Source organism: Sylvia atricapilla, chromosome 2 (assembly GCF_009819655.1).
Source record: "Sylvia atricapilla isolate bSylAtr1 chromosome 2, bSylAtr1.pri, whole genome shotgun sequence".
Taxonomy (NCBI): domain Eukaryota; kingdom Metazoa; phylum Chordata; class Aves; order Passeriformes; family Sylviidae; genus Sylvia; species Sylvia atricapilla.
The window spans coordinates 47,791,498-47,805,746 of NC_089141.1; positions in this window are offsets into that span (position 1 = coordinate 47,791,498).

The window sequence follows — 14,249 nt, forward strand, 5'->3', positions numbered from 1 at the left end:
ACATCATTTCCCTCAGCTCCACTGGGAAGGTTTCCCAGCCGGCCCAGAGCCTGCCTAAGCCCACTCCATCAGCCAGCTCTGGCATTACAGAACTCTCTGTCCCAGCAGGCTGAGTGGTATGGCCATTCCTGGCAGTATAAAGGAGCTTAAGCTTAGGAATAATGCCTGTTTCATGACATTTAAACATATCTGGGTATTCCCACTGAGAAGCAGGATATTCATGCTGTGAAGAAGGGGCTGGACTAGGTGGATCTGTAGCTCTCTCTGTCCGAAAATGTCCCTGTTTCTGTGAGAACGTTTTGGTAGTGTCAGGCAGCACCTGTATTCCATTAACTCCAAAAGCATTTCAGTGTTTACAGTAACCAGGAAATGTCCATGTCTGTGTTATATTAACAAGTCAGCAGTAACAACTGCAGTCTCAGTTTTTAGAGCTATGCAGAGAAGGGTTTACTCTGAGTTGCTGAGGGTTTTACTTTTTTTGGTTGAAACACAGAGTCCTGTAGTACTTCCCTTGAAACCATTACAGAAAGCTTTGGGGAAAAAAGTTACCAAATGATGTCCAATAGTGCTTCAGTAACGCCTTTACATAATCAGGTAGGCAAAAGCACAGCTATGAACTGCAAGTCTAAAAAATACTTGTGACAACAGATTTGTAGCTCCTTCACCTTAGTTTTGTTTGCTTGTACTCTTCCTGCCTTCTGCATGTAAGGAGGTGGGAATAATGGCATAGTTTCAAGATTCATTATCTTGGAAACAAAGCTGTGCTATATTTTTATGTGGACTATACTACATATGCTCAGAGAGGTAAGCCATAAAATGTCATTGCATAGTAGCCAGGAGACTTTATAGGAGCAGTGATGTGATGCTGGAGAATTACAGTCTATGTAAAAGAAATCACCTGTGAGAAATTAAAACACAACTTTTTTTAGTCTTCCAAATAGGCTCCAATTTCTGCATGCAAGAGGCAAAAAATCTAAGCTATGCACTCATGTGCTTTTCACATAACTGGATTTTAATAGTGACATTAAGTGACTATTATATAAATAATAACCTCAAAGACTATGGAAGAAAGCTAGAAAATATAAAGATATTTTTCTTTTCTCTTTTGGATTGAAAACAGTAAATGGTAAAGCAACTTAATTCCCAAGAAAGGCAGTAGCAGGGATGCTCTATAGCTTGCCAAGTGTACCAAAGGTAGAGAGAGCTTGAGGAGGTGTTTCCCCATCACCTGCTGCTGTGTAGACTGATGTGACCAGAATGATGACAGAGATCACAGCTGCAGCCCTCTACTGAGTGTGCCACCACTTGCCTGCCAGAAAGCACCACCTTTTTTATTTATAATTACTTGAAAAGTTGATTCCAGAAAGAACAGAGCAGTCTTCAGCTCCTCCTTGCATGCCCCTGAAACACTATATTCTGCTGACCTGATCCCCCTCTTATTAATAGACACTTTTTTTAGACTCCACCAAGACATTTTCCTTGACGTTATTTAAGTGCCATGCAAATGAAGGAGATATGCATTCAGGACTGTTCCAGGAGGCAAGAAAACGTTGTTACTTTGTTTGTACATATTGCTGGTTCCAAAGTTTGTTTTTTTCAGTACTGCAATGACTTCTAGTGAAATCACTTTCTACAGATGATGTCGGAACACCTTTACAGTGCTGCAGGTACAGCTGTTGCTCATCTTTGTTTACTTACACTACTGTCATGCAGATTCATTTCAACACCTTTTTGTCATTTTGGGCTGACACAAATCTGTTCAGCAGTAATTACATGAGATTGTTCTACATTTCAGGGACTATTTTTGACTCATTTACATTACAAAAACCCATGCAAATTGCTTGGAGAATAGGTGCTAAAGGGATTATAACTCAGCAGGATCTTACCACAATGATAGCTTTTGGGACAGAAGATCAGTTAATTTACCTGACAGAGAACATTTATATTAAGTAATCCTTGGTTTGATCAAAGTTATCAGATACACACTTTCAGAGTTCAGGCCTTAAAAATATGTGACTGTCAATGCTAAAGGGAAAAAACCCTGTCAGAATTAAATACAGAAACCAAAAACTAGTCTACTTCTGACTCATACTGGAGGCTATTCCCTATTTATATTCTGAAATGTTGCTAAATGGTTTTAAAATTATCTAGAGTACTTCACTGCTGCCAGTCAAGTCATAAAGAAAACTGTTTCATCTAGGAAACATTATCCTTCTTTAGGACTTAAGTAGATTTGGGTTTATCCACTTCTTTCCTGTCTTAAGCTTATCTTTTATAGCTGGGCAAGATAAATGCAAAATAGGTTGTATGTACTACTAGAAAGTAGCAATAGGCTCTTACTTTGCTTTGCACAAGTATAAATTACCCTTTTAATGCAGAATTGCTAAACCTAGCAATTAGGGTCTTCTCAATAATCACCAGGGACAGCCTCCACTCCTAAAAGAAGTACTCTAATTATTCTTAAAAAACCCCAACAAACCAACACCATAATTTAGACCAAACACTAGTGACAGTTTCACATTAATGGTGAAGTTATTCATTTGATGAAGTAATTGCAAAAATTGCCATATGCTTCACTGGAAAATTTCATCTAGTATGGGTACTTTCATCATGTTTCTTCAGAATACATGAACATAAAGCCCTCCTTCTTGCTGATTTGATGATCCTCATTAATTGGGGAAAAAGGTTCCAGCACAGAGACTGTTCTGTTTCTTCTGTATCTTGCATACATTGGATATCTCTATGACTCAAAGGTGAGTGGGAATTTAGTGCCACATTTTTTCATGAGGCAAGTAAGATGATTGTATCTTCACTGCTTACCATCCTTTGCTGACTTCTCTGAATGTTTTTTTTTTTTTTAGATAGTTTTGTAATGTTGATGATGCTGGGCATCACTGTAATATAGTTCCCTGAATTTACATGATTACATTATAATAATATCAATGCTGGTTTTTATAGTTCATATAAATCAGTGTTTTATTTGCTTTCACAACTAGTGCTGCAAATTGAACAGCTGTTTTCACTGAGCAGTTTTAATTAAGCTGTCCATAATGCTGCCTAGATATTTTTTCTGAGCTGGTAACACTTCGTTAAGTATGCAGTATCAGTGAATACTTCAGATCATTCCTGAACATTACCTCACACTTAGGTAAATTGAAATCCCATTTTCACTGGTGTTGTCAAATCACCTTGTTTTGGTGATTGGAATTTGGTTTTCAGAAATCTTTCTCATCTTCAGGACTCTAGGAAATCTTGAATTTGCTACAGATTTTGCCATCTGTTCACTCACTTGTCAAGATAATGAAGCTTTAAATGATACTTGCCCTAGTAAAATCCTTTGGGCAACCTATTATTAGCCTCTCTTTATTCTGAAAACTGACAAGTTCAATTTATGTGTCTTTGGATCTTTTATGAAGTTTATGTTCTGTGACCAAAATTTCCTTCCCACACTGATTTCTCACATTATTTCATCTCTGTTTGGAATATCTCTGGAATATTAGTTTGGAAAGCCAAGATAAGTTTTATCTCTTCCTGTTTCTCTGTGCAAAAGCTTCTTTTTTCTTTTTACAAACCCACACTGGATCCTACATCACTATTCTCATTTGGGAATGTTACAGATTGCTTTGTTGTTTTTAGAAACATATGATAATTAATATGGGAAGCAGTAATTATTTTTGTTGCCCACAATGACTTCTTTTCAACTTTAAATATGGCTATCATTTTATCTTCCCTGGACAGCTGAACCTGATGAAGTGTTCCAACACTTCTACATTTAGCTCCATTTCTGACAGTGGAAATTTCTTTTTCTCGTATTTGCAAAAAAGACACCAGAATGTACTCACATCCAGAGATTCAGTCTGTTAAAGAAAAGGCATTTAGGAAATACTTTTTCCAGGCACAAAAATTTCATGGTTTTATAAACTATGCCCCTAAGACTTAGACTGTAAGTCCCTTTCCAATTTTCAGAAGGGAGTAAAAGTCATCATCAGGGAATATAAACAGGAATCTGGAATTTCAGCTTTTGTTCTTCAGTTTTTAAACCTTGCTTGTTATTACCCAGAAAGGTGGCTAAGCCCCAGTCAGTTAAGAAGACATAACCCATGAGTGATGCAATGTCAGACCATGATATGTCTATTAATCGGCAGAAAGAAAAGCAAGAGTGGAGAAGTATTATGCATGGGTTTAGAGATCTTCCAGAGCCATTTTCCCATTTCACTGGGAACCAGAAAGGAGTAGGATGCTCTGGACAACACAGAAGTATGGCATAAAGGCAACAGGAAAGGCAGAAGGAAGAGAAGGAAGAGAAGGAAGAGAAGGAAGGAAGGAAGGAAGGAAGGAAGGAAGGAAGGAAGGAAGGAAGGAAGGAAGGAAGGAAGGAAGGAAGGAAGGAAGGAAGGAAGGAAGGAAGGAAGGAAGGAAGGAAGGAAGGAAGGAAGGAAGGAAGGAAGGAAGGAAGGAAGGAAGGAAGGAAGGAAGGAAGGAAGGAAGGCCATCGTAAGGCATCATGAGCAGGCGAGTAACAGATTGACAGTGACTTTAAGAGGAAACTAAATAGTGTTAAAGAGGAAAAACTAAAACTGGATTTTGTGAAGAAGGAAATGTAGAGGAAGGAAACAGATACATGGGAGTCCAGAAGACTATCACAGACAAAACCAGTAGGTGGGATTTGTGCATGGTGTAGAGAAGTGAGCAGAGCAATGAACAAAGTGGTCTGGATGCAATGATCTCTGCTTGCACTGCTAGTCCAGGTTAACAGAATTAATTTGGTTTACTTTAGAATGCTTAGTTTTGTGCTTCATTCATTTTAACTTCATCTGTGAAACAAAATTGTTTATAAAATTTCAAAAGCAACAGATTTCCCTTTCTTGAATTTTGGACACCCACTGTTAAAAGAGAATTGAGGGAGGTGGGAAGGTGGGTTGGAAACACATGTCCTTGAGAGGATGTCTCGTTCCATCCCAAACCAGCTGCCTAGAAGAGGTGCTACAGAAGGCCTATGGAGCAGGAGTTGATCTAGCTGAAAAAGATGTTACAATTTGAAAATCCCTCTCCACCCCCAATTACAGAAGAGGTTCTTTGAAAGCCATCTTGGATTGGAGGTAAAGCTGGAGATATCAATTCCATCTCACATTTCCTGTTACTGTGGAATTCTAATAGTATTTCAGTATTCAACCCTTTTAGACTCATTTGAAAATTTCAGGTTGAGTGTGCTTCAGTTTCACTCTAGTCTTTTCAAGATCTCAAATACATCTACAAGCAAATTCATCATGATTCTCAATAGAATTTGTGTTCTGAAAGCCTATAACTTGTTTCTTCCTTTGTTGCTTTTTAATATGGGCTGTGTTTTGATGTGGAGGCTTAGGAATTGTTTTGCTGTTGAATAACAACTTTTCTCTTGGAACATCAGCTGTAAAACATGAACACCTTGTTGGATCACACTCCAAAATCTGAAATGGGCATCCTGCCAAAGCTGAGGGCTTCCTTTTTGTTTTGACTGTTGCGATGTTCTTGTTTCTGTTAGTATCACGTTCCTACCACTTGTGTTTTTCAGACACCTACGGTCAAACTCAGTGTAACTCCACTGAGCTCACTGAAGCTGCAACAGAAGTGAATTTGTCTCAGTATGTCTGTAAATTAACCAGTCATTTAAGCTGGAGAGTGACATTGATAAGCAATAACAGCACAGGAGTGGTGAAAGGAAGATATCTCCTAGTTAGTTTTGGACAGTTGACACTAACTCTGTTGTCAGATAAGTCTTACTGACTGTGGGAAAAGCTGAGTGGGAAAAGTCACACTCGCTGCCTGCTAACTGTAGGAGGAAAATGGATCTGGAATGCAGAGGAAATCTTGACATTATCTGTTCCCCCAACCCCTACCAACCAGGCAATCAAAATGACTAGCTGACTATCGGCTGCCTCTGTTCCTGGCCCAAATAATTGTGCTTTCTTGACAGAGATTTTGCTTACAGGAGAGGAGGCAAAGAGAAGAAAGGAGTCTGAAGTGGGTGTGGGGGAGTGTTTCTTGCCAAAACCCAGGAGCAGCTTCTCTGTGACATCTGAAAGAATACTGATGACATAAGCCTAGTGCTGTAACCTGAGGTGGCTCTGCCATTTCCAAAGGACAGCAACTCATGCCCGACAGCCCTGCAGCCCAGAACTCCAGTTCTTCATCGCTCCACTTGGCCTCCATTGACATTTCCAAGGACAGTGTGCCAGACTCTGCTAAAAGAAGGATCAAACCTAAAGGAACAAAACCACTAGAAAGAACTCTGTTCCCATCCAAATTATGTTGTTTAAGAATAAAGTGTAGCTGTTTCAAATGAACACTTGCAGAGTAAATTTATTTCCTTCTGAACCCTCATAAGACACGAGGTTTACCAAGACCTAAGGAAGGACAGTATTCTATCCTTACATCAATGTATCATATATACATCACAGCAAATTAGAGACAGCGTCACATATTTCTGTATACACTCACCTAGATGTAGCTTAATATTTTGAATATCATCCCTATAAGGCTGTTGTTACACTTAAAAAATTCCAGAAATATGGGGTTATAGTAGAGGATCACAGCAACAAGAACCAACAAATGAAAAGGTGCACTTTAAACTATCTACTGAATATATTGAGTTCTCCAATACATCACCCAGCCATTGAGTGTACTGCATCACTTCTGTCTGTCCTATAAAGAGGTGAAAATATAAAACAGAAGTTTATTTTATCATTGGAAATTCATCTTATCTTTTTCTTATCACATGAGAGTCCAGAGAGCTGCAAATTGAAGATTTTGACCATATGTTGGTCAGCAAACAAGAAAAGTGTGTGAAAGCAAGGGCTAACTTTATGTACTATATGTTTATCTAACCAACAGATCCCAATATCAGTAGTCTCCTAGAGATGCCAAAGGACCTATGGCCTTATGCCTGCTTTGCCTACTCAAAGAGCCTGGAAATCAAAATTTGTGGCTTCTCTTGATGGAGTCCTGGCATGCTCAGTAAGGCAGCTACTTCTGGGGAAGGCTGGAAAGAAGACAAGTTGGTTAGGGGTTGTTATAATTATTTCTTTCCATATTCCTTCTTCACTGCTTTGGGAAGCAGGCACAGAAGAAACAATTCTCTGAATCTCTCCCTCCTGTTTTATACCCCAGACCCTTCTGTCTTTCTTTGACAGAGGTGACTCACCAACATCCCATAGACACTGATTCTCTGATTTTTCTGCACTAAGAAGCCTTGAGCTGCAGCTGCCTGAGCCAATGCTGACCACTCAGGTGAGTTTTGGGACACGCATGAGCAGGTATGGAGGCTCTCCATACAGCCACAGTGCTCCTCTAAGCCCTTCCTGGAGCCCTTCAAGCTTAGCATGAATAAATGACACAGCAAAGACCACCTGGCTGGATGGGAACTGTAACCTGAACACCAATCAGTTCCTGGACCATGGACCATGCATGAAAATAAGCTCCTGAGAAATTATTTGAATGCTGAATTAGAAACAAATGTAAATGCTTTAAGTCACCTTTTTGTATGAAAACTATCGATGATAATGTAAGACTGTAAGGTTTGTGAGGGAAGGACTTTGTTCTGCCAGTATGGTGCTCACAAGGACACTACTCTGGGCCTGAGGCCAATTGTCATTACCTCAGTTAAAAAAAATTAAAAATAATAAATTACCTTATTATCAATCCAAGTAAGCAGCATTTTTAAGAGTTTCCTGAAAGAATTGCATAAATTTTATAATATAATATTTCCCCTTATATATATATATAGAAAGAGAGAGAGTGAGTCTCCCATTTCCTCAGCTACTTAGAGATCTTAGAGATGTTGCTTGATTCTGAAATCTCTGAAAAGCAAAGGTTTTTTTTTTTTTTTTTTTTTTTTTTTTTTTTTTTTTTTTTTTTTTTTTTTCCAAATACAAATAAATTACTCTACAGCTAAAAATGCATCATTAAGAGACTAACTATAATCCCAAAAAGTTGCTGGTAACTGCAGCTGGCACAGAGTTTCACTCTACAAAGGAAAATCCCTAATTTTCTAAAGGATATACTTGCAAGATTCTATGCTAGTACCAGTTTACTTCTCAGAGATAAGTCATAGAAACCTTATATAACAGTGTCTTTAGGAACCAAGAAATGCTCCAGGGTAGGTATGTATACCCAGTATAAATTAATATCAAATAAAAACCTACAGCCACTACCTTCCTAAACTCTATGTCAAAAGTCTACACTTCATGAAGGCTGGAATAGCAGATTCAGATCCACTTAATGATACCCCCATGTAAAGCAACCTTTTGGCCATCTGTTTTTTTGAACTTGCCTTTCAAATTGTTCTGCCATCATGAAGACACACAGCCAAGATCACAACTGACAGATGCCATTATATGCAATGGAATTATATATGGGATGGCTTTGGTATGTCTTTTGCATTCATATGCAGCACCAGTCTCCTCTTCTGGCTGCATTTCAGCAGTGGCTTGACAGCATGGTGGAATTTACTAATTCGTTTATGCCTTGTGCTGAGCACTCAATAAATACCAGCATCTCTATGTGCATTTCTGTCATAGCAACTTGCTGGCCTGCGTGGAATCTAATACAGAGAACAGGAAGGGCAGAGACTGGATGGTTTTCAGCTGAAAAGCCTTCTAAAGCAACCCTCCTATTTCGTAGTAGTTGACATCAACACTACATAGCTCTTTGTCCTCCTCTAGTGGCCCCATTATATTTAGGGAGAGGCTTCTGCAGTGATTACTTCCTTCAAATCTATGCAGTCATTACCCCGCTGCAAGCTGTTGAGGCACATGCCTCGAGGTCCTGTCTTTGGTTCTGACATGAGCCACAGTTCCATGGTGCTCAAAGAGGTGCCTCTGCTCACAGCCAGTCACAGCTTCACAGGTTCTGGGAGTCCTTGAGCCACCTCCCCTGAGCACAGGCTGCACCATGGCAGGTTGTTCAATAGCAGGAAACAGTGGCATGGTCTGACTGCAAGCCCAGAAAAGGTCCTACGTTGCAGAAGTCCAGAAGCTGACTGCTTTCTTTGATTGCTTCATTGTCCCAAATACTTTGCTGTGTTTTGCAGCCAGAGGCTTTTCTCTGAGTTTTCCTGCCTGACTTGCAAACAAAGAAACAGCACAAAATCCATCTTATGTGCTGAGCTGTTCAGAGAGATGATGCATGTCACTCTGATGCAACACAAAACCTTAAACATTAATCCTTAGGAACTGGTACTAAAGAGTTAAATAACAAAAGCTGAACCTAAAGAATTGTTGTAAGGGAAATGTTTTCCAACGGGAAACACTAAAACTGTTGGAACTTCTGCCCATTAGAAATGCTTTCGGTGAAGACAAAAGGTTCCTACCATATTCTTTGTGTGTCTCTGAAAGCTGTAATGCTTACTTAGCATGATAAAAAGCTAAAGGTTTAACCAATGTTGAAGTATACAGGCAGAAAAATAAAGGTTGTCTAACCTTCAAACCTTTGCAGTTATGTCTTGCACAGGAAATAAAACACAAGAACGTAGCTTGCATTGTGGCTATCAGAGAGGTCTGAGGGAAAGGTCTAATTGAAACAGAAAACAAATATACTTTAAAATTATTATTATTATTATTATTATTATTATTATTATTATTATTCACTGAATTTTTCCAGGCATTTGTTGCTTTTGGAATAAATGTTAAATAGCAAAATGTATCCTCTGCCAGGACTTTTGGAAGCCCCCCGTTTAAAACAAGTTGGCTGCTCAGGAGCAAGGGAGCTGAATATGGCTGTCTGTCTGCAACCTTTGTCAGGCAATTGTTCAGTCACAGAAAAAAATAACTCAAGAATCCTGTGCCTCCATGAACTTAGTTGCTGGAAACCAGCACGACCTAATTCCAACAGAGGGAAAACTTTAGAGCAATTTATCAATCTGAATTAGATCACCTTTTACAGCAAGGTTCCTGTCACATCTCAAGAGTTGTTACAAACCCAAGCTCATCTACCAGCTGCTTAGTGTTCAGCTCTCCTTAGGAGTCCAAGCTGTAACCAAACTGAGTTAGAAAAAATGTTTTTAATACCTTCATTCTGAAATGACCCATATTTTGTACAATTATGGACTGGGTATTATTTTTAACATTTATAATCTCTATTTTCCATATTTTTCTTTCTTAATTAAAATCTTGACTAAAAATCAAATTCACAGAAAGAACCATGGAGCAGGGAAATATAGAAAGATATCTAGAATTATATTGAGTATTTGCATGTGTATAAAGTGTTTTTATACATTGCTGCCTTATTTAGAATGTTTTAGAAATGTCTTATGTAAAATTCAGAATATTTCTTAATGGATCAAACATTTGTCTATAATTCACATACTAAAACAGTAAACATACACATTTTTAAACTATATCTGGCTGGTTTGGTTTGTTAGGGGTTTTTTTAGAAACTGCAATGTCTCATTTTCCTCTTGCTTTTGAGAGCAGAAGATCCCAGTGTGCCCTCAACTGCTCCAATACATCAGTAAGAGTTGACTAGCAAAGATTTGCCTTTTTAGAAGAACAAAGAAGGACTTTGTTCAATCATTTCTGATTATGAAAGGAAGAGGCAATCTCACTGCCTAATTTTGGAAGCCAAACTGGTGCTGCAGAAAAGTTAGAACTGAAGCCAAACTAAATGACCCTCTGATGGCACTGACTGCAGGACAAACACCAACTCCACCTACTTCTATTTTGAGCAACACAGAGAATAACTAGTTAAGAGGCCAAGGCCACCAAACAGCTGGGTTTATTCAGTAGTTTACTTTCACTCCTCAGGACAACAGCCTGTTCGTTTTTCAGTCCAAAGTAAGCACCTCCACTTTGTTCTGGAAAAATGTCAAAGTGACCTTGCTCTGCTTTCTAGTAAGTGCACGGGATCATTGCATAAAGATGTTTTATTTTCCCCAGTTATTTAAGGTCAGGTTTTCATCTTGGGTAAACTTTTGTAGCTGGAGTAATGACAGCATGAAGCACAAGTACTGCCTAGGTCTTGCAATGCACTGCTGAATGTCTAATCCAGCTGCTGCTCCTCCCTGAAGAGGATGAGAAGAGGGGTTTCACAGTCACAGCCTCAGCTCCACCACCAGCACACTTGCCAGACATCTATGGCAAGTGAAAGGCTGAAAGAGATCACCTCTATCCCCCCACAAGCAAGAAGAAAATCCCAGCACAGGTTACGGTTCTGTGAGCCACATCCATTTCCCTGTTCAGAGTGTGATTAGCCCATAGTTTCTGCTCAGGGACTGCAGCAAAAGTAAAATAAAACCATGAGCATAAAACCTTATATGACAATGGAAATGTAAAAATATGTAATCAGTTGAAACTACTGTACTCAGGTTTGATTTTGTGACAAATCAAGCACCTTCAGTTTCTAACAAAAGCCAGCTGGAGTTACAGCTCCCTCCCATTTTCCAGAATCAGGCCCGTTGTTGGCATTTGTTCATATACAGCTGCTATATAGCACAGTTCTGTTTCTTTCACTACGGAGACCTCTCCTTGAAGTCAATTTGCATTATGCCTGGGCAAATATTGCAGTATCAGTCTGCTCATTAAAGCCCTGGGACCACTACTGCCCCTGTTTGAATTTTGCATTATATCAGTCAAGGACACACAATTATCTGTGGAGTACTTCTGAAATGGCCAAGGTCACATGAGGATTTTATCATATTACTGCAGTGCACCATCTTCCTTGCCAGCCCATTGCTGTTCTGCTACAGACTACATTACCATGCATCAGCAAATACACCAGCACACTGCTATATTTAGTGTTTCATACATACCACTAAAATAGCAGATGTGTCAGCTTTTAATCCGACTTCAAATTTTTGTCAGCAAAGTGGGAGCTCATTTTCCCTACCAGTGATGAAGTGTGCTCTGTGTTAGTCATCTTGAACTCTGTGGTGATAACTTTGAAATACATTAGGCAGCTAGAATGCTCAATCTGAGCAGAATGTTTTTTACTAAGACATATGCTGAGGGATAGTAGGGACACACGGCATTAGTCAGCCAGGTTTTAATAGTGATTGCCACAGGCTACCTACAAACCCAGCAGCATTCTGACAGCAAGAGGAGCAGCTAAGCAAGGTGTTCTCTGGGCTACCACAGCAGACAATTAGGACCTCCTACATTGCAAGGGCAGAATAGATAGGTGGTACAGACTGGGTTTGGAGTTATGTTCCTTGAAGTATGAGAAGAAAAGCATTGATGATGATGATGATGACTTGAACGGTTCAAGATGACTTGAACAAGATTGATGACTTGCATGGTGATGCAAGGTCAGTCCCATTAATGCCATCATCTATTAATGATAGCAGGAATGTGGTTTAGTGGCTGAAACGACAAGTACACCAGGAAAGCCACATTAATTCCAAAAGAAAGCAGAGTTCCGTGGATGAATCTGGTGTTTTCACAGGTTTGGTAAAGCCACAGAACAGGGTGTTTTAAACATAGTTGTAATGTTTACTAATGTCATCACATACAAGCAGTACCAGTGTGAATTGCCTTCCTGTCCACCACTTCTACAGAAAGCCAACAGACAACTTGCTCACCTCAGGCCAAAGGTGAGCCTGTCTGTGTGAAACCAGCTTTCCCACTCCAAACTGCTTGTTCTCTATTGCAACTGTCCCTTGCACTTTGCTAACTACATCTTAAAGGGTGTGGGCAACACCATATTTGCAGCCTATGTCTAAGTCCAAATAACACTGTATTAACTTAATCGTGTGAAATTATATAAATATATAAATTTCCAAGTGTTTGTGGAACTCCATTTCAGCCCAACCCAGAGCTGTCCATCCCAGCCCCATGATGTTGTGGCAGGGCTGTTCTCTGCCACAGCCCTGCCCAGCCATGTGACCCAATTTGCAGAGTGACAGACATCCCATCCCATCCTTGGCCCATCCCTGTCCCCAGGCCTCATCCTGGAGCTGTCTGACCTCTGTTCCTGTGTCTGTCCCAGTCCCCAAGGAGCCACCGGCTCATGCTGCATCCTGTCATGATTAAAGAAAACAGAAAGCAGAATAAATTCATCCCTCTAGAATCACATCTCACCATTATTTTTTTTTTTCTCTGAATGATCATCATTGACTCCAGTGCATGCACTGTTATAAGTACCAACGTTATCTCATCTGGAAGTAATGACACAAGGCCTGGCAAGCATGCAGTGACACTGCCAGCAATGCTGGTACTTCAAATGAGGCTCCCTGGTGTGGGTGGGTGGTCTCTGCAGCTGTAGCTTTTCTTAGATACATTTTGGGTATCCTGCTTAACAATTATTTTAAAAATATATAATAAATATTGCAAAGCACCCACTATAAATCCATGTAATGGAAGCCCCAAAATGCTGCATTTATTTGAGGGGGAAAAAAATAACAAAATTCAACAAGAGAGAGAACAGCATTCCAAAGGGCATGTTTTTACCCTGTCACGTGCAAAATGGTTTATATGAAGAATGACTGGAAGCTAAGGACAGCCCAACCTTGAGGAAAGGGCTGCAGAAGTTCCCAGCCCAGCTGCAGCAGCTCTGAACTGCCCTGTGCATCGGCAGCTCCTGATAGGGTGGGTTTACAGGTGCTCTTTGATGGGGAGGGCAAGGTGACCCACTGCAACTCTGTGAAAAGACTCTTTTGGCCCCTGAGAGCTCTAGAGCTCTCACCAAGAAAGGGGTCAGAAGAATAAATGATGAAAGGGAATGAGAAAGAATAAAAAGTAAGGATGTAAGGGAAAGGTGATGCAGAAAACAAACTTGAGTAGAACAGTGAGTGCTGTGTTCTGTGTGTGGCTGATACAGGCAGGAAGGTTTTCTTCTCATGCAAGAAATTCCAAAACAGAAAATTTATTATCCAGAAAGCACAGAAAATATCAGAAAAGTTTAGCAACTGCAAATCTGGAAATAATCCCTGTCCCTCAGTTCAAAACATAAATTTGCCCTTTTTTGTAATTTAAATAATGTTTTCTCTTTTTTACCTCTCTCTCTTTTTTTGATATCTTAATGTAACAAATTTCAAAGCCAAAAGATTCAAAGTTAGATAAAAATTAACACTTCTTACTTCTTAGACTGTTAAATCATTGCATGTTGAGACATGTGCTTATTTTACATAAATGATTTTACATAGAAATTAATGGATGCTAACCTTTTCCTGTAAAATGTTCTATTTGAAGAAATGGACCTTTTCTGCCAGAAGCATTTTAATGATAAATTTATTACCAGCTCTACAATATGCTAGATTTCTAGGACTTAAGTTTCACTTC